Below are 20,991 nucleotides of genomic sequence, written 5' to 3'. Positions count from 1 at the left end.
TTTATAGACCTCTATCATATCCTCCATTAGTTGTCTCTTTTCCAAGCTAAGCAGTCTCAATCTTTTTAATCTCTTCTCTTATGAAGTAGTTCCACACTCCTAATCATTTTTGCTCTACATAGTATCCAAGGTGTAGGCATACCATGTATTTATATAGTGACATTATGAAGTTGTTTATCTTATTATCTGTCCCACTCCTAATGATATCCTAACATTCCGTTAGCTTTTTTGCCTGCTGCTGCACATTGAGTGGATGATTTCAGAGAACTATCCACAATGACTCCAAGATCTCTTTCTTGAATAGTAACAGTTAATTTAGATCCCATTATTGTATATGTATAGTTGGGATTTTGTTTTCCAATGTGCATTACTTTGCATTTATCAACATTGAATTTCATCTGCCATTTTGTTGCCCAGTCCGGCAGTTTTGTGACATCTCTTTGTAGCTCTTTGCAGTCTGATTTGGACTTAACTATCTTGAGTAGTTTTGTATCATCTGCAAATTTTGCCACCTCACTGTTTACCCCTTTTTCCAGATCATTTATGAATATGTGGCATAGGACTAGTCCCAGTACAGACCTTTGGGGGACACAACTATTTACCTCTCTCCATTCTGAAAACTGACCATTTATTCCTACCCTTTGTTTCTATCTTTGAAACAACTACTGGTCCATGAGAGGACCTGCCCTGTTATCCCATGACCATGTGTTTTTGAAGAAATCTGAAAAAAATCCATTTATAAACAATTTTATTTATTTATTTTTCATATTTTTCATTGTTCATATTTTCTTTTTTCTCTCGCTCTCTTTCTTAGTTCTTTACTATTTGTTTTTAAAGAATGGATTTCCTCCTGCTGTGTATAACCCAAGTCACTGAAGTTGAAACCAGATACTGGAGGTTGGTATCATGTTGCTGGATACCCTCATCCCAAGAATACCTGCCACTAAAGTTTGGAGGGGAAGAGGTGTTGGGACCTGCCTACTACTTTCCTCATAAGCAAGTAGAAGACTCTCCTGGAGAAAAAAATTCCTATATTTAAAATAAAGGTCATGATTCATTCTGTTTGAAGGTCAGGTCATGATTCAGGGGAATTCTTATTTTAAACAAACTGGTTCAACTACACCTTATTATAATCCTTTGTGAGATCATAATAATTTCTTACGCAACCAACTGTTATGTCATAAACAGGATATTATAACTTCAGGAATAAGCAATATGCTCTTCTGATGAATTGGGATTATGTCTGTACAATTTCTAAATTCTGTGTGAGACTAGTAACCCTATGTGTCTGTCTCAGGCAGCAAATTCCCTGCTGAACGTGTTGCCTTTTGCATTCTCCATGGCCTATTTGCTTCCATTTTGGGTTCAGATTCCAAAGGCTGGGGACAAAAGAAAAACACTAGAGGGTAGATGACTTAAGAACACAATCATTCGAAATCTGTTCGCTATAGACAAAAAACTGGTTCCTGCCCAGAAGAACTGATTAGTAGCCCAAGGGAGGTCACTTTGGCAACAAAGTCACTTGGCAGAGGTTTGTGTTCATGTGGGGAAGCTGGGAAGAGTGTCACCTAACACAAAAGGGGCTGAATATTTTAAAAGTGCAGAAACTGGTCTGCTTAGGGGTTAATTTTCTCCAGTCCATGAAAGAGAGTGACCACTGACCATGTAAAAACCTGAATGAGGCAGAGGACATCCTGTGTGCCTTCCTAGACACGGATGGTCCCCAAGGATTCCCAAGGGAAGGGTAGGAGAGAAAGTGAGGGCATTGCAGTTTCAGATGTTTCTTGTTTTATATGATCTGTTCTCTCCTGTGCTTTACATGATTAAGTATTAAAGAACATAAATGTGTTAGACTATGCAAAGTGTATAGAACTCCATTAAAGTGCACTTTGGAACTTTTAATTTGTGCCAACAGGGTCTACACAGATCAGTTAGTGTGCAACATCTTAGTACATGGTAGAAATCACCCCTCCTCCTTCCCCCTGCCCACCCCATCCGTACTGTTCATTGCTGTTCCATGTAGATAATCCCTTAGATACAGTGGTGCCACAATAAAAATACTTATTAATAGAAAATATGTTCACACTTTGTGCTTTCCAAATAAGCCTTCATTTGGGTCTATAAAATCAAAAAAGTTCTGCTTGCTCTCATGTGAGCATTCACAGTTAACATATATATCAACCTCCACTGCTAAAAGGACACAGTCAAGGTATTTTTAATTGTTTTCATTTTTTAAAATTAAACTTAAAACTCAACTTTTCTCTCTTACCAGTATTTTCCTTGTTCCCATATCCCATATGGTGTTTTTTTTATGATACGGTTGTGCATGAATACTATCTTCCTCACCCAATAATAATAATTTAAATATATGTATTAATATGTATATATACTTAGTCAAAAGATATAGAACAATATATACTATGTTATTAACAGCCTTAACAATGCCCTGCTAATGTAGGCTTCACAGTTCTATTAGCCTCGTTTTTCTTCTAAAAACTCAAAGGAAATTCAACATCTACCAGCCCTAGTGCAATTTCTAGTAGAATCCTTTGGAATAGTTCATGTGATCTCTTTAAAAATGAAATTGGTCAACTGGAGTTTCTGTTAGAAAAGAGATTCTCCTTTTTAAAATATCTACTGTATCCTTCCAAGAAAATATTCTCAGGATGTCATTTTGTAATTTAATGAATATCTACAGACAATAAAAAACAATATACAAACAAGGTATTACAAACAATTAATATTATTGTCAATGTCCTTCTAAATTCCAGAATGTTTTAACAACAAATGATTTGACAACCATGTCAGCAGCAGCAGATAAGTTTCCTGTGTGCAGGGATACAAATTAAAAAGCAAGTTGATATGACATTTAAATAATAGGTTTCATATTACCCTAATATGTCCTCACTCTAACTTCACTACCTTTCATGTTATAAAAGAAATTATGGATTTCAGAGAAGTCTCAAGCTTTAGTGCCAATTACACTAAAGAGAAATATGACCATTATTATACAGTGATAAGTAGCAGATGGTTTGCTCATTTTGAGCAATGAAGAGTCAATTAGTTCAAAGGCTTCAGATCAGGCACTTACTTTTGTTCTTTCTCCAAGAAGATAAATTGGAGAAGATTCAGAGAAGTGCCACAAGAATGATTAAAGGATTAGAGAACCTTCCTTATAGTGATAGACTCAAAAAGCTCAATCTGTTTATTTTAAGAAAGAAAAGATTAAAGGGTGACTTGATTACAATCTTCAAGTACCTACATGGAGACCATATATTTAATAATGGCTTCTTCAGTCTACCAGAGAAAACTGTAACATGATCCAATGGCTGGAAGTTGAAGCTAGACAAATTCAGATGGGAAATAAGGCATATATTTTTAACAGGGAGGGTAGTTAACCACTGGAACAATTTACCAAGGTCAGACTAGATGAGCCATTTGGCTTTTGAATCCTTTTGGCCTTGGAATCTATGAATCTATTAATATCTCACAGGTGACCCCCATCTCTATAAGAGATTGGACCAACCCCCTGGATTTAAACACCCCTTGATCTGAGCAAGAGACAAACAGAATCAGGAGTCAAATATTGCCGTTTGATTGGGGCCAGATGGCCTAATAAACTTATAAGTGAAATCACAGAACAAAGATGAACCCATAATCCAAATATGTCTATTTTATATTGCAGCAGAAATCTCTTTAAACAAAAGATTGTTTAATACTTTTATTTTAAGAAAAAAAAATCATATATGCCAAAACGGTTGAAAATGAAAGTCAAATGAGATTATAAGTATACCTAATATATACAAAAATATTGATACTAGGTCAGGCACATTAAATCATGAAATCCAAATGTAAAATTCTCTTACAGAAAATTACATGCTATGCACCTAGTTGTCCTATTCACATCAGCACAATGTCTTGTTCTGTAGATAGGTTTCCATAATTCTCAGATTGATTCACACATTTAGCTTTGTGCATCTGTGTGGAACCCACTAGTTGTGTTCTGATGAAAACTCATAGGTTTAATATTCCATCTTCCTGATTAAAAATGTCCTAAGTATACACTGAATATACAACCCCAACAAGATATTAAATATATTTTAAAAGATATATTAAAATAAACTACCAATACAACAATAGCTGTTGGATATTTAAGAGCATCTTTTATTAAGAAATATTTCTCTTGCTGTCAGTTATATATAGAGAAAATAAAAATGTCTTTGCAATTCATGCTACGAGCTTGCAATGTCTGTTGTATAGTTGTTCACATAAGTATGGTTCATTGGTTAAGGTCAGGCATTTTGGCATTGATGAATTAATATTCCAAGTCAGAAGATGAGAATAACCAGAGCCTGGAATCTCTTAAGAATAAGTATAGCAAAGCTCGGAGGGACGGGGGGAGGATTGGGAGGATGTTGGAGAGATGATGCTTCTAGCTCATGAGGTGGTTAGTTTAACCACCAATGAAGCAAATGATCTCTCATTAGGACAGTGGTCCCCAACCTTTCTTGTGGGAACAGCATATTGGTATTCCCAGAAGACTGTGGTGGGCGCCTGACACCCCGCCGCCAAAATGCCGCCGCCGAGAAGCGACAGCGGAAAAAAGCATCACCGCCGAAATGTCGCAGAGAAATGGCAACACTTTTCAGCGGCATTTCGGTGGCGGGGTGTCCTGTGGGCACACAAAAATGCCCCAGTGGGTGCCATAGCGCCTGAGGGCACCGCATTGCGGACCCCTGCATTAAGATGCAGCTGAGTAGCAGTACCTTGGGGCAGTGGTTCTCACTGGGGTACTCAGACGTGTTCTAGGGGATACATCAACTCATCTAGATACTTGCCTAGTTTTGAAACAGATTACACCAAAAAAAACTAGCACAATCAGTACAAACTAAAATTTCACACAGGCAATGATTTGCTTATATTGCTCTATATACTAAAATGTAAGTACAATATTTATATTCCAATTACATTATTTTATAATCATATGGTAAAAATGAGAAAGTAAGCAATTTTTCAGTGATAGTGGCTGTGATGTTTTTGTGTTTTAATGTCTGATTTTGTAAGCAACTAGTTTTTAAGTGAGGTGGATCTTGGGGGTACGCAAGACAAATCAGACTCCTGCAAGGGTACAGTAACCTGGAAAGGTTGAGAGCCACTGTGTTGCGGGATACAAGAACAGATAGCCAGTGATTTTAAAAAATGGTACTGTATATCACTGCCCTCAACAAGAGTTACCAGAAAGCAGAAAAACTCTTGGTTGTTTGGTGTCAATCATTAAACTGAGTCAAAAAGGGAATATAAGTGTTCATGCATATGTATTTATACCACATCCATGGTCGAAATATCCATACAGATGATTCCTTTGTTTCTGAAATCATGTGACAAGCTTTATATAATAACTTGGATCTCCTCACCTGAAATCCAATAAGACCACAGTCCATACAAAAACAACCAACCATAAAGGACATATTTTGGCTCTTTTCAACCAAACTTTTGGAAATTTCTTTCACAACATAGTAGTGGGGCATGAAGTTTGGCCAGTACTCATTCCTGGAACAGGTACAGGTTCATGGTCCACCATCCAATCATTCTGCCAACAGGAAGAGAACATATGACTACTTTATTCCATGGGAGAGGCAAAGGAATCCTCCCTTTCCAACTAGACAGAACACTTTTCTAGCCCTGATAGATCAAAAGTTGGGAACTTAATAGTTAAGTTCATTTTTAAAGCTTTGTATTATTTCATAGTTATGATGTTTCCTTTCCTTTGACTCCTGTACAGTTAGATAAATGGTAACTCAGGTTCTCATCCAGCAAAGCCAATGTTAAACTTAATCACATGCTTATGTGGTTTGCTGAATTGGAGCTAAGGCATGTGGTTTTACAGGTAGAGGAAAACAGTACCAATAAATAAGTTTAGAACTATAAAATAGAATATATATACAAGATATATGTGGTATATGCTGGATACGTGGTGGTGTGGTAAGGTGTGTCATGAAGATTGCATGGGCACTTGTTTGGCAAGGATGGTTCATGGGTAAAGGTCAGGCATTTTGGTACTGATGAATTAATATTCCAAATCAGAAGATTAGAATAACCAGAGCCTGGAATCTCTGAAGAATAAGGATAGTAAAGCTCAGTGGCGGGTGGAAACACATCTAGCTTGTTTAGTAAGACCTTCATCACTCATTCATGGTTTCACCAAGCATGAGTAATGAGGTCCTTCTAAGCTCATGGCAACAAAATCTTTCCTGTCTTCTTACATGTCATATTAAGGAGCAGCAGGAGCTTCGGCTGAGTTTGAATTATAAACTGAATTTTGCCATCCCACATACTCTAAAATCCACAAACTAACTTGTAATTTAGATCTGGGACTGATGTAGAATTTTTCTACTATATTTGCATTAAATTGGACAAAGGGATCCTGTTTTATGACATCCTTAAACTAAAGGTGCTGACTAGAATCTTCCTAGAAATAAAGCAAGGGACACTGGCCCTCTCCCTTTCTGCCAGGGGCTCTTCCATAGCTCTAGAGATATTGGTGAAATTCTGGCCCCAGTAAAGGGCAAGTGAAATTTATCAGCATAATTATACAGTTCTACTTATACCGGTATAACTCCCCATGTGAACACACTTATTCCAGAATAAGGGTGCCTTTAGTTTATGTTGCTTGGAAGTGGTAATCAGTGGGAAAATTCCCATCATCTTCAGAGAGGCAGCATTTCACCCATTGTCCCTTTCAAAGGGCATGGCTACACTGCCCTACAGTTCAGATAATGAGAGCTGTGAATAGCAGTGCACGCCAAAATGCTGCACTGTCACTCCTCTGTGTGGATGCTGTGAGCAAACATAAAGGTCCCTGAGTTCTCACAAATTCAGTCCTCTTCAAACAGGATTGGATGACTGCAAATTAGGAACCTTTAAGTTCACAGCCGCAGTGTTCATGCCGGGGAGCGACAGAACAGCACTTTGCTGCACACTGCTCTTTACACCTCTCATAGTCTGTACAGAGGGCAGTGAAGCCGTTGTATCCAAAGACAGAGTTCTTCCAGCACTAGAGCTCCAGCAGTGCACCCTCTGCTCAGCATGACTCAGCCTTGTAAGATCCATTACTGAGCCCTTGATGTTGCAATCTATTTTGATTTTATTAAACTATGCATATCCGTGGATTCTTAGATATTAGAATTATGGCAGCCTTATAAATGAGGCAGATAGTCATAGGCCCACAGTCAGCAGTAGTACAATTGGAACTGAATTTGGTTACTCCGCTCTTCTTTAAATATTTGCTTTACTTCTCTCCCATGCTTTAATTTTCCTGATATCTGCTGGGAGAGCAGTACAGCGGTGCATAGACAATCCAGGAAGTTTTTGGAAAGCGTAGGGGACAATTTCCTGGTGCAAGTGCTAGAGGAGCCAACTGGGGGGGGGGGAGCTTTTCTTGACCTGCTGCTCACAAACCGGGAAGAATTAGTAGGGGAAGCAAAAGTGGATGGGAATCTGGGAGACAGTGACCATGAGTTGGTTGAGTTCAGGATCCTGACACAGGGAAGAAAGGTAAGCAGCAGGATACGGACCCTGGACTTCAGGAAAGCAGACTTCGACTCCCTCAGGGAATGGATGGGTAGGATCCCCTGGGGGACTAACATGAAGGGGAAAGGAGTCCAGGAGAGCTGGCTGTATTTCAAGGAATCCCTGTTGAGGTTACAGGGACAAACCATCCCGATGTGTCGAAAGAATAGGAAATAGGGCAGGCGACCAGCTTGGCTTAACGGTGAAATCCTAGCGGATCTTAAGCATAAAAAAGAAGCTTACAAGAAGTGGAAAGTTGGACATATGACCAGGGAAGAGTATAAAAATATTGCTCAGGCATGTAGGAATGAAATTAGGAGGGCCAAATCGCACCTGGAGCTGCAGCTAGCGAGAGATGTTAAGAGTAACAAGAAGGGTTTCTTCAGGTATGTTGGCAACAAGAAGAAAGCCAAGGAAAGTGTGGGCCCCTTAATGAATGAGGGAGGCAACCTAGTGACGGAGGATGTGGAAAAAGCTAATGTACTCAATGCTTTTTTTGCCTCTGTCTTCACGAACAAGGTCAGCTCCCAGACTGCTGTGCTGGGCATCACAACATGGGGAATAGATGGCCAGCCCTCTGTGGAGAAAGAGGTGGTTAGGGACTATTTAGAAAAACTGGACGTGCACAAGTCCATGGGGCCGGATGAGTTGCATCCGAGAGTGCTAAAGGAACTGGCGGCTGTGATTGCAGAGCCATTGGCCATTATCTTTGAAAACTCGTGGCGAACGGGGGAAGTCCCGGATGACTGGAAAAAGACTAATGTAGTGCCAATCTTTAAAAAAGGGAAGGAGGAGGATCCTGGGAACTACAGGCCAGTCAGCCTCACTTCAGTCCCCGGAAAAATCATGGAGCAGGTCCTCAAAGAATCAATCCTTACATGAGAGGAAAGTGATCAGGAACAGTCAGCATGGATTCACCAAGGGAAGGTCATGCCTGACTAATCTAATCGCCTTCTATGATGAGATTACTGGTTCTGTGGATGAAGGGAAAGCAGTGGATGTATTGTATCTTGACTTTAGCAAAGCTTTTGACACGGTCTCCCACAGTAGTCTTGTCAGCAAGTTAAGGAAGTATAGGCTGGATGAATGCACCATAAGGTGGGTAGAAAGTTGGCTAGATTGTTGGGCTCAACGGGTAGTGATCAATGGCTCCATGTCTAGTTGGCAGCCGGTGTCAAGTGGAGTGCCCCAGGGGCCAGTCCTGGGGCTGGTTTTGTTCAATATCTTCATAAATGATCTGGAGGATGGTGTGGATTGCACTCTCAGCAAATTTGCGGATGATACTAAACTGGGAGGAGTGGTAGATACGCTGGAGGGCAGGGATAGGATACAGAGGGACCTAGACAAATTGGAGGATTGGGCCAAAAGAAATCTGATGAGGTTCAATAAGGATAAGTGCAGGAGTAATGGTCTCAAGTTGCAGTGGGGGAGGTTCAGGTTGGATATTAGGAAAAACTTTTTCACTAGGAGGGTGGTGAAACACTGGAATGTGTTGCCTAGGGAGGTGGTGGAATCTCCTTCCTTAGAAGTTTTTAAGATCAGACTTGACAAAGCCCTGGCTGGGATGATTTAATTGGGTATGGGTCCTGCTTTTGAGCAGGGGGTTGGACTAGATGACCTCCTGAGGTCCCTTCCAACCCTGATATTCTATGATTCTATGATTCTTTACCTCCTATTATTATACTATATTATTATACCTGCAATATTATTCATTCACAACCCTAAATGTGCATTCTGAAAATGCTAGCCGATATTTCTTCAACTCGGAAATGGATTATATGAATAACTAGTATGCATGAAGAAGAATACTGTATGGGAAGTATCCTGCCAATGCTCAGTTTTCTATTTTGTCTACCTTACTGAACTCTCATTAAAAGTATCATGATCTCAGATTAAACTATCCCACTTTATTAGTTGTGTTTCACACATCCATTCCACGCGGTAAATCAGAAGGAACCTAGGGCTTATTATATTTCATGATAATAAATTAAAAATGATCATTCTTCAATTTTGGCATCTAATAAATGCTGTATTTTGGGATTTAAAATACTGTCACTATTGAACAACATTGAAAAAAGGAATTAGATATGTATTTGTTGGGATAAGGATGTTTCCCTATCCGAAGAAATACATATCTCAGATATCCCAGATTCCTGTTTAATCTTTATTCAAATATTTCTTTATCTTACTCATCCCTAGATGGCAATGTAAGAAACATAATATTACACTCTGGTACATCTGTGATAGGCATTTACACCCTGCCTCCCTCCCCCACCCCCCAATACACACACTGCATATTCTAGAAGATATTTTGTTATTGTGAGTAAGTTTCTCCATCAAATATTATAGAAGGAGATTAATTTTCTATCAAGGGGCTATTTTTGATTGGGCAACAGCATGACAATTGGTTTGAGTGAGAAAACAGAGTGCATCATACAAGGTGAATAAATAGATTTAGAAACTTTAAAATTCCCCTTCCTTTCTTTCCCCAAATGAATGGCTCCAATAACTTCAATAGGTATTGTGACAAAGTTCTCCTCTACCTTGGTGGATCTTGCGCTTATTGGCCGATTTGCTTGCCTTGGAGCTTCACGGCAGCCCTCAGTTTGGCCGTTTTCATGAACTCACAGTCCAAATCAACTCCTCCTGTGTCTGACCAGGAGTTGGGGGTTTGGGGGGAAACCGGGCCTGCCCTCTACTCCGGGTTCCAGCTCAGGGCCCTGTGGAATGCAGCTGTCTAGAGTGCCTCTTGGAACAGCTGTGTGACAGCTACAACTCCCTCGGCTACTTCCCCCTGGCCTCCTCCCAACACCTTCTTTATCCTCATCATAGGACCTTCCTCCTGGTGTCTGATAATGCTTCTACTCCTCAGTCCTCCAACAGTATGCATTCTCAGCTCCTAGCGCCTCTTGCTCCCAGCTCCTTACACACACACCACAAACTGAAGTGAGCTCCTATTTAAACCCAGGTGCCCTGATTAGCCTGCCTTAATTGATTCTAGCAGCTTCTTGATTGGCTGCAGGTGTTCTAAACAGCCTGTCTGTCTTAATTGTCTCCAGAAGGTTCCTGATTGTTCTAGAACCTTCCCTGTTACCTTACCCAGGGAAAAGGGACCTACTTTACCTGGGGCTAATATATCTGCCTTCTATTACTCTCCTGTAGCCATCCAGCCCGACCCTGTCACGGTATATTTGGTTTAGAAAGCAGTCTGAACTAATGAACCATTAGAAAATACATACACTTTTCTCTGAAGAGACCTGAACCAGTCCCATCTTTGACTAATCATTCACATGCAGTTGTTATGGCTACCTAATTAGTCTGTGTCTTTGCTTTTTTTGTGCAAGTACATTTGGAAATAGTGAAATTCATTAGGATTACATTATAGGAGGAAATCAAAGATACTGTATATGCAATATGCTACAATATTAATAATTAAAATAGCTATAGAATTATTCCAATAACAAGGCATTTCATTTCTAAGAACTTTCTTGCATTAACTTTTTTAAAATTAGCTTAGTTAATTTTATTAATATTTGGTTAAAATTATTAGGATGTACACCATGTACTTTATTGCTTATGTAAATGAGAGCTCAGTCTGGATGAATACTTCAGAAAATTTTTTAATCTTGTCTGTAAAACCCAAGAATTTTCAATAATTGGAACTGAACATGAATCACAGAATCACAGAAATGTAGGGCTGGATAGAGAGCTCTTTTTTCCATTAGGAAATATATTCTCAGACAATTAGCAATTTCTGAATATTTTTGAAAGTATATATTAAGAGAGAACAAAATATGTTTGTTATTTGCCTGTGGATGCATGTTACAATTATATAATACTTTAAAATACTAAGCAACCCAGTTGTCCAGGGCTGGTATTCCACAAGTTATGGTGACACACAGTTACAAACCCCCACCCCCACCCCAAAAAAAAAACAACCTGGACTTTTATATAAGAAAGCAGACACTAGGCTGACCAGACAGCAAGTGTGAAAAATTGTGACAGGGGTTGGGGGGTAATAGGAGCCTATATAAGAAAAAGACCCCAAAATCGGGACTGTCCCTATAAAATCATGACATCTGGTCATCCTAGCAGACACATGCATAGAATCGTAGAATTGTAGGACTGGAAGGGACCTCGAGAGGTCTTCTAATCCAATCCCCTGCACTCAAGGCAGTCCAATCCGCTGCACTAAAGGGAGGACTAAGTATTATCTAGAATCTAGACCATGCCTGACAGGTGTCTGTGTAACCTGCTCTTAAAAATCCCCAATGATGAAGATTCCACAACCTCCCTAGGCAATTTATTCCAGGGCTTAACTACCCTGACAGTAAGGAAGTTTTTCCTAATGTCCAACCTAAACCGCCCATGCAACAATTTAAGCCCATTGCTGCTTCTCTTTTCTTCAGAGGTTAAGGAGAATAATTTTTCTTCCTCCTCATTGTAACAACCTTTTATGTACTTGAAAACTGTTATCATGTCCCCCCTCAGTCTTCTCTTTTCCAGACTAAACAAACCCACTTTTTTAATCTCCCCTCATAGGTCATATTTTCTAGACCTTTAAACATTTTTGTTGCTCTTCTCTGGACTCTCTCCAGTTCATCCACATCTTTCCCAAAATGTGGCATCCAGAACTAGACACAATACTTCAGTTAAGGCCTAATCAATGCAGAGTATAGTGGAGAATTACTTCTTGTGTCTTGCTTACAATATTCCTGCTAATACATCCCAGAATGATGTTTGCTTTTTTTGTAACAGTGTTACACATTTGACTCATATTTATCTTGTAATATGACCCCCAGATCCCTTTCTGCAAAACAACTTCCTAGACAGTCATTTCCTATTTTTTATGTGTGGAACTGATTGTTCCTTCCTAAATGGAGTACTTTGCATTTGCCCTTACTGAATTTCATCCTATTTACTTCAGACCATTTCTCCAGTTTATCTAGATCATTTGAATTTTAATCCTACCCTCTAAAGCACTTGCAAGCCCTCCTAGCTTGGTATTGTCGCAAACTTTATTAGTGTACTCTCTATGCCATTATTTAAAACACTGATGAAGACATTAAACAGAATCGTACCCAGAACTCAGGCCAAAAAGTTTGCCCACCCCGATCTAAATTGTATTTCCCTAATTTGTTTATGAGAAGGTCATGCGAGACAGTATCAAAAGCAAAAAGAAAAGGAGTACTTGTGGCACCTTAGAGACTAACCAATTTATTTGAGCATGAGCTCACGAAAGCTTATGCTCAAATAAATTGGTTAGTCTCTAAGGTGCCACAAGTACTCCTTTTCTTTTTGCGAATACAGACTAACACGGCTGTTACTCTGAAAAGTATCAAAAGCCTTACTAAAGTCAAGATATACCACATCTACTGCTTCCCCCCATCCACTAGGCATGTTACCCTGTCAAAGAAAGCTATTAGGTTGGTTTGACATGTTTTGTTCTTGACAAATCTCATGCTGACTGTTACTTATCACTTTATTATCTTCTAGATGTTGCAAATTGATTGCTTGATTATTTGCTGCATTATCTTTCTGGGTGTTGAAGTTAAGCTGACTGCTCTGTAATGCCCTGGGTTGTCCTTATTTCTCTTTTTACAGATTGGCACTATATTTGTCCTTTTTCCAGTCCTCTGGACTCTCTCTTCTCTTCCATGAATTTTCAGACAATCACTAATGGCTCAGATATCTCTTCAGTCAGCTCCTTGAGTATTCTATGATGTATTTCATCAGGCCCTGGTGAGTTGAACATATCTAACTTGTCTAAGCAATTTTTAACTTGTTCTTTACCTATTTTAGCCTCTGATTCCACCTCATTTTCACTGGCATTCATTAAGTTAGCTGTCCAATTGCTACTAAACTTTTTGGTGAAAACTGGAACAAAAATGTCATTTAGCACTTCTGCCACTTCCACATTTTATGTTATTGTTCCCGCCCCTAGCCCCCCATTGAGTAACAGGCTTACCCTGTCCTTGATCTTCTTCTTGCTTCTAATGTAGTTGTAGAATGTTTTCTTGTTACCCTTTATGTCTCTATCTAGTTTAATCTTGTTTTGTGCCTTGGCCTTTCTAATTTTGTCTCTACATACTTGTGTTATTTGTTTATATTCATCCTTCATAATTTGTCCTAGTTTCCACTTTTTGTAGAGTTCTTTTATGAGTTTCAGATAACTGAAGATCTCCTCGTTAAGCCAGGATGGTCTCTTGCCGTACTTTCTGTGCATATTTTGCACAGCACAGAAGAAGAGAGATTAATTTTAGAAACAAAATTACGAGCAGTTTCATCAAGGAGAAAACAGTCTTGGAAATGACTGTGGTCATGTTCTTTCCCGCTTGTCTTCCCCTCCACTCCCACACCCCAAGTAGTTTATGAGTCTTACATAAAATGTTGGGGTTTGGCTGGATCCTGGATTAGAATGTTAGGGAAGACGGACAGAAGAAGCATTGTATTGCTCATCATTATTTTTCCCAACAGCACTGTAAGCAGTCAATTATAAAGGACAGTGAAACATGAAACATTCAAGAGTCATCCATACCTCAACAGAGTACCGTGTAGGAGGCTTATGAGGGAAGCATCTGTGCTGCTGATGACACTCTATATTTAGCACTGGTGAGACCCCTGTGGGAATACTGTGTCCTGTTCTGATGTCCACAATTCAAGAAGGATGTTGATAAATTGGAGAGGGTTCAGAGAAAAGCTATGAGAATAATTATAAAACATGCTTTATAGTGATAGAGCTCAAGGAGTTCAATCTATGCTTAACAAAGACAAGCTTAAGGGGTGACTTGATTACAGTCTTTGAGTACCTTCCAAGGGGAGCAAATATTTAATAATCAGCTCTTCAATCTAGCACAGAAAAGGTATAACATGATCCAATGCCTGGATATGGAAGCTAGAAAATTTAGATTGGAAATAAGGCATACATTTTTAACAGTGAGGATAATTAACAATTGGAATCTTTACCAAGATTCATGGTAGATTCTCCACCAATGACAATTTTTCAGTCAAGACTGGATGCTCTTCTAAAATATATGCAAGATTTGCTCTAGGAATTATTTTGGGGAAGTTCTATCGCCTGTGCTATACAGGAGGTCAGACTAGATGATCACAATGATCCCTTCTGGCTTTAAATATTATGAATCTATGAAAGCTGGATGTACCTTAAAGAAGCCTTATTGAGGGCGCACGAACAAACCATCCCGCTGTGCAGAAAGAATAGAAAATATGGCAGGCGACCAGCTTGGGTTAACAGTGAAATCTTCGGTGAGCTTAAACACAAAAAGGAAGCTTACAAGAAGTGGAAACTTGGGTATAAAGATATTGCTCAAGCTGCAGGGGTGTAATAAGGAAGGCCAAAACACAACTGGAGTTGCAGCTAGCAAGGGATGTGAAGGGTAACAAGAAGGGTTTCTACGGGTATGTTAGCAACAAGAAAAAGGTCAGGGAAAGTGTGGGACCCTTAATTAATGGGGGAGGCAATCTTGTGACAGATGATGTGGAAAAAGCTGAAGTACTCAATGCTTTTTTTGCTTCGGTCTTCACAGACAAGGGCAGCTCTCACACTGCTGTCCTGGGCAACATAGTATGGCGATGAGGTGAGCAGCCCTCAGTGGTGAAAGAACAGGTTAAGGACTATTTAGAAAAGCTGGACATGCACAAGTCCATGGGTCCAGATCTAATGCATCCGAGGATGCTGAGGGAATTGGCTGATGTGATTGCAGAGCCATTGGCCATTGTCTCTGAAAACCTGTGGCAATCGGAGGAGGTCCTGGACAATTGGAAAAAGACAAATATAGTGCCCATCTTTAAAAAAGAGAAGAAAGAGAGAGAGAGAGGAAAAAAAGGGAAAAAAAACCAAAAACCCACAGACTTTCCAGTCTGGGACAGCAGTGGTTGGGCTGGACTGGGGCATAGGAAGTGGATAGGGGGCTACATGCCATTCCCTGTTTCAGTGAAGGAAAGAGAAGGGGCAGTAGCTGGTAAGCAGTCTCAGCATGGCTCCAGAGGGACACAAAAAGGGGAAAGGAAGGGGTGCACAAAAGGGAAGGCTTAATTCTCCTTTTCCTCTGGCACCAGTGGAACAGGGTAGCATCAGGAGAACAGATTCACAAAGCGAGGTAGAGTTGATTAGATGGGGTATAGGTACAAGAAGGAAAAGGAAGGGGGGAGCGGGCCCCTCCCATAGCAGTTGCAGTGTACAAGGATGTTTAAGGAATCATGGTGCAGTTTTTTTCTGCTGTAGCCAGAACACAATGGGATGGGGGGAATTTGCATTCCCCCCGCCCCCCCGTTAGTTTCATTACCACAGGAACCCAGAAAATAATCAAATCACACACTGGGCAGACCCAGTGCAGTTGGTGGGCTCCAGGGCAAGCCAGGGGCAGAGTCCGTACAGGAAGGGCAAGTGGCTGGGGGACCCAGGGGTAGTGCATCGGAGTATTAAAGTCAGTCTATCAGGCTTGGGGAAGTGGGGGCACCAGGTGCAGCATTTGCTCACCCGAGTGCACTGGATTGTCACAGACGGCCTATCGGGCTTGGGGAAGTGGGGGCTCCGGTTGCAGCTCTTGCTCACCCAACTGAGCTAGCAGCGTCTGATGGGGGGCCAGTTAGCATGGAGCTGATACGATTAATTAAACGGATTGCGTATAAGGTTGTTTCCACAGCACTACAGGCTGTACAAAGTGGAACAGGTCACACAGATCCAGAACATCCCACTCAGGTGATTTCAGGAGCAATGTAGAGGCACAGGGCAGGGATCGCCATCCACGAACCCAGACAAATACTGTTCATGGAGCAGGAAGGCCAGTTGGCAATGTGGCTCATTACAGAGGAACAGGTGCTGCGGTACATGGTGTCATTGGCAACCCATCAACTGGCGTGCTCCACAATCTCGAATCGCCTTTCAGCCATTACATTTGTCAGTAGGCTGAAAGGCTACCCAGATCCCTGAGGGGGTTTCTTAGTTCGAAAGTTTTTGGTGAGATGGTCACATAGCGGTGGACCCAGGGAAGATTCCCGTCATCCCATCAGGGTTTCCACGCTCAGAGACCTCCTTCACATACTCGGTGTCATATTTCATAGTGCACAGGAGGTGTCCCTATTCAGGACAGCATTCCTGAAAGAATTTTTTGGTGCTTTCAGGATCAGTAAGCTAGTGCCTGGGTCCATGAGGGATTCTATGGGAAAGGCTTTGGAATTTCGTGACATAAGCTGGCACAAGCATGCAGTGATATTACACTTGCGAAGGTCAAAGACTGATCAAGTCGGCCAGGGTGCATTTGTTACCCTATGGGAGGGTAGCGAGATTGGGGTCTGCCCCGTTTGGGCATTGAGGGCCTACATGGTAATACGGTGGAAGGGGGAAGTCCCTCTTTTTGTACATAGAGACAGGAGTCCCCTCACGGCACATCAATTGATTACCATGGTGAGAGGGGGGATAATGCAGTTGGGGCTGCCAGCCCATGAATTTGGTTCCCATTCATTCAGAATAGGGGCAGCTATGGCAGCAGCGTAGATAGGTATGGAAGCAGAGACTGTTCAGGCAATCAGGTGCTGGCAGTCTAATGCATACCAAATGTATGCAAGACTGCAGGTGGAAAATCAACATTAATCGGTTGTGTTCTCATTTCAGATACGGGACAGCCGGCTATGCACATGAGGGTGTGGATCTATGGGCACAGTATTGTGTTTTGGGTGCACAGGCCTGCATCCAGATTGCCTGAGGGCTTCCAGCTGACATTTGGTGGTGAAGCATTACTCAGTTGGCACACACGGAGGGGCATGTTATGGGATCAACTGATACCACTGTTGTATGCTGTGCGGGCACATCAGTGGCCACCAGATATATTGGTGATACACCTGGGAGAAAATGATCTGGGAACACTTAAAGGGAGTTAATGCTTCAACCTAGGAGGAACCTGAAGCAGATCCTGGCAATTTTTCCAGGTGTTAACATTGTCTGGTCAGATATGCTTCAGCGCAGGGTCTGGCAGGGTCTGCCAAGGTGAACAAAACCAGGAAGTTTGTGAACAGGGAAGTGGCCGAATTCTTGTTGCCCTTGGGGGTGGGGGACAGTAATCTCACATCCTGGGATATTCTATGGGGCACCGAAGTTATTTCGAAAGCATGGGATGCACCTGTCAGACTCAGGTGCCACCATATTTTTGGCTGATATATAAAAAAGGCCTTGGAAGATGTCTGGGAACCAGGCTGGGTGTGCGGAGGAGGCAGCTAATGGCTGGTGCCTCCTTGTGGCGGATGTTCAATGCAGGTACTCCATAAATTAAGGCACAAAAGATTGGATAAATGGCTTGGAAAAGGAATTAAGGAGATGTGGTTGGTAACTGAGCGAGCTGGGGGCAGTTGGTGACTCCTCTGCTTGGTACAGCGGGGAGCCAACCCCCCATCATTATAGTCTACCTTAACCCTTCCTATGAGTGGTAAGGAAGGGACCTGGATGAAAAGGGGGGGAGCTAGTGGAAGTCCTGTCCCCCCCTGGAATTGGCTGGAATTGGACTTTCTTGGCAGTGGATCTGCTGGAGGGACATGGAGCAGGTCCTCCAGGAAACCATTTTGAAGCACTTGGAGGAGAGAAAGGTGATCAGGAACAGTCAACATGGATTCACCAAGGGCAAGTCATGCCTGACCAACCTGATTGCCTTCTATGATAAGATAATTGGCTCTGTGGAAATGGGGAAAGTGGTGGACGTGATAGATCTTGACTTTAACAAAGCTTTTGATGTAGTCTCCCATAGTATTCTTGCCAGCAAGTTAAAAAAGTATGGATTGGATGAATGGACTATAAAGATGGATAGAAACCTGGCTAGATCATTGGGCTCAATGGGTGGTGATCAATGGCTCGATGTCTAGCTGGCACCCGGTATCAAGCGGAGTGCCCCAGGGATCAGTCCTGGGGCCGGTTTTGTTCAACATCTTCATTAATGATCTGGATGATGGGATTAATTGCACCCTCAGCAAGTTCGCAGATGACACTAAGCTGCGGGGAGAGGTAGATACGCTGGAGGGGAAGGATAGTGTCTAGAGTGACCTAGAGAAATTGAAGGATTGGGCCAAAAGAAATCTGATGAGGTTCAAAAGGACAAGAGCAGAGTTGCGCACTTAGGAAGGAAGAATTCCATGTACCGCTACAGGCTGGGGACCGACTGGCTAAGCAGCATTTCTGCAGAAAAGGACTTGCGGATTACAGTGGACAAGAAGCTGGATATGAGTCAGCAATGTGCCCTTGTTGCCAAGAAGACTAACGGCATATTGGACTGCAGATCGAGGGAAGTGATTATTGCCCTCTATTTGGCACTGGTGAGGCCACACCTGGAGTACTGCATGCAGTTTTGGGATCTCCACTACAGAAAGGAGGCGGACAACTTGGAGAGAGTCTAGCGGAGGGCAATGAAAATGATCAGGGGGCTGGGGCACATGACTTACGAGGAGAGAATGAGGGAACTGGGCTTCTTTAGTCTGCAGAAGAGTGAGGGGGAGATTTGATAGCAGCCTTCAATTACCTGAAGGGGGATTCCTTGTTCCTTGACTTTAGCAAAGCTTTTGACACGGTCTGTTCCTTGACTTTAGCAAAGCTTTTGACATGGTCTCCCACAGTATTCTTGCCAGCAAGTTAAAGAAGTATGGGCTGGATGAATGGACTATAAAGTGGATAGAAAGTTGGCTAGATTGTCGGGCTCAACGGATAGTGATCAATGGCTCCATGTCTAGTTGGCAGCCGGTATCAAGTGGAGTGCCCCAAGGGTCGGTCCTCAGGACAGTTTTGTTCAGTATCTTCATAAATGATCTGGGGGATGGTGTGGTTTCCATCCTCAGCAAGTTTTCAGATGACACTAAACTGGGAGGAGAGGTAGATAAGCTGGAGGGTAGGAATACAATACAGAGGGACCTAGACAAATTAGAGGATTGGGCCAAAAGAAATTTGATGAGGTTCAACAAGGACAAGTGCAGAGTCCTGCACTTAGGATGGAAGAATCCCATGCACGGCTACAGACTAGGGACCAAATGGCTCGGCAGCAGTTCTGCAGAAAAGGACCTAGGGGTTACAGTGGAAGAGAAGCTGGATATGAGTCAGCAGTGTGCCCTTGTTGCCAAGAAGGCCAATGGCATTTTGGGATGTATACGTAGAGGCATTGCCAGCAGATCGAGGGACGTCATCGCTCTCCTCTATTCGACATTGGTGAGGCCTCATCTGGAGTACTGTGTCCAGTTTTCAGCCCCACACTACAAGAAAGATGTGGAAAAATTGGAAAGAGTCCAGCAGAGGGCAACAAAAATGATTAGGGGACTGGAACACATGACTTATGAGGAGAAGCTGAGGGAACTGGGATTGTTTAGTCTGCGGAAGAGAAGAATGAGGGGGGATTTGATAGCTGCTTTCAACTATCTGAACGGGGGTTCCAAAGAGGATGGGTCTAGACTGTTCTCAGTGGTAGCAGATGACAGAACAAGGAGTAACGGTCTCAAATTGCAGTGGGGGAGATTTAGGTTGGATATTAGGAAAAACTTTTTCACTAGGAGGGTGGAGAAACACTGGAATGCGTTACCTAGGGAGGTGGTGGAATCTCCTTTCTTAGATATTTTTAAGGTCAGGCTTGACAAAGCCCTGGCTGGGATGATTTAGTTGGGGATTGGTCCTGCTTTGAGCAGGGGGTTAGACTAGATGACCTCCTGAGTTCCCTTCCAACTCTGATATTCTATGATTCTATGTTTCTACGATTCCAAAGAGGTTGGAGCTAGGCTGTTCTCAGTGGTGGCAGATGATAGAACAAGAAGCAATGGTCTCAAGTTGCAGTGGGGGAGGTCTAGGTTGGATATTAGGAAACCCTATTTCACCAAGGAGGGTGGTGAAGCAGTGGAATGGGTTACCTAAAGAGGTGGTGGAATCTCCATTCTTAGAGGTTTTTAAGGCCCGGCTTGACAAAGACCTCCTGAGGTCTCTTCCAAACCTAATCTTCTACGATTCTATGATTCTATGATATTTTGCTTCTGCAATACAGTCAGACCTTAAAACAAAGTGTAACTACTGCTCACATATTTTTATTCTTATCTTAAGATTCTTCAAAAGAAGTACCAGCTAGAGGAGCCTACGATCATCATTGCTTTTACTTTGAAAGATTATTCCAAAGATGAAACACGGTGACACTTCATTTTAACAGTGTTACCACCACTCACTTACTTAGCCCTATCATAGTGCTTAGAATGTTATTAAAGAGCAGTTCATTTATAAAATTATCTCTGAGTAATTAACTTCTTAAACAGCTATTTTCATGCTGTGTTATTTTGGTGCAGATGTACATATTTCAACAACAAAAAAACCTTAATACTAAACATGAGAGTCATTAAAATACAAGGTTATCACACTCATTTTTATGTGAGAATATAATTATATATTATAGGAGC

General features: G+C 41.7%; 1 protein-coding gene across 4 annotated transcripts in view; it reads right to left on the bottom strand.

Annotated features, from left to right (window-relative positions):
- SEMA5A (semaphorin 5A) overlaps positions 1-20,991 on the bottom strand; it is a 655,298-nt gene that overhangs the window by 563,032 nt on the left and 71,275 nt on the right. Inside the window, exon 1 of one of the 4 annotated variants that reach the window (XM_073332371.1) lies at positions 14,108-14,182. The exons of the other annotated variants lie outside the window; for them this stretch is intronic. The gene's annotated coding sequence lies outside the window, so the exon portion shown is untranslated. Of the gene's footprint in view, positions 1-14,107; positions 14,183-20,991 lie in introns of those variants that run through there. 4 annotated transcript variants of the gene reach the window in all.

This window comes from Lepidochelys kempii, chromosome 2 (assembly GCF_965140265.1).
Source record: "Lepidochelys kempii isolate rLepKem1 chromosome 2, rLepKem1.hap2, whole genome shotgun sequence".
Taxonomy (NCBI): Eukaryota; Metazoa; Chordata; order Testudines; family Cheloniidae; genus Lepidochelys; species Lepidochelys kempii.
Note: the sequence above shows the minus strand (reverse complement) of the source record. Positions and strands in the feature narration are given on the sequence as shown.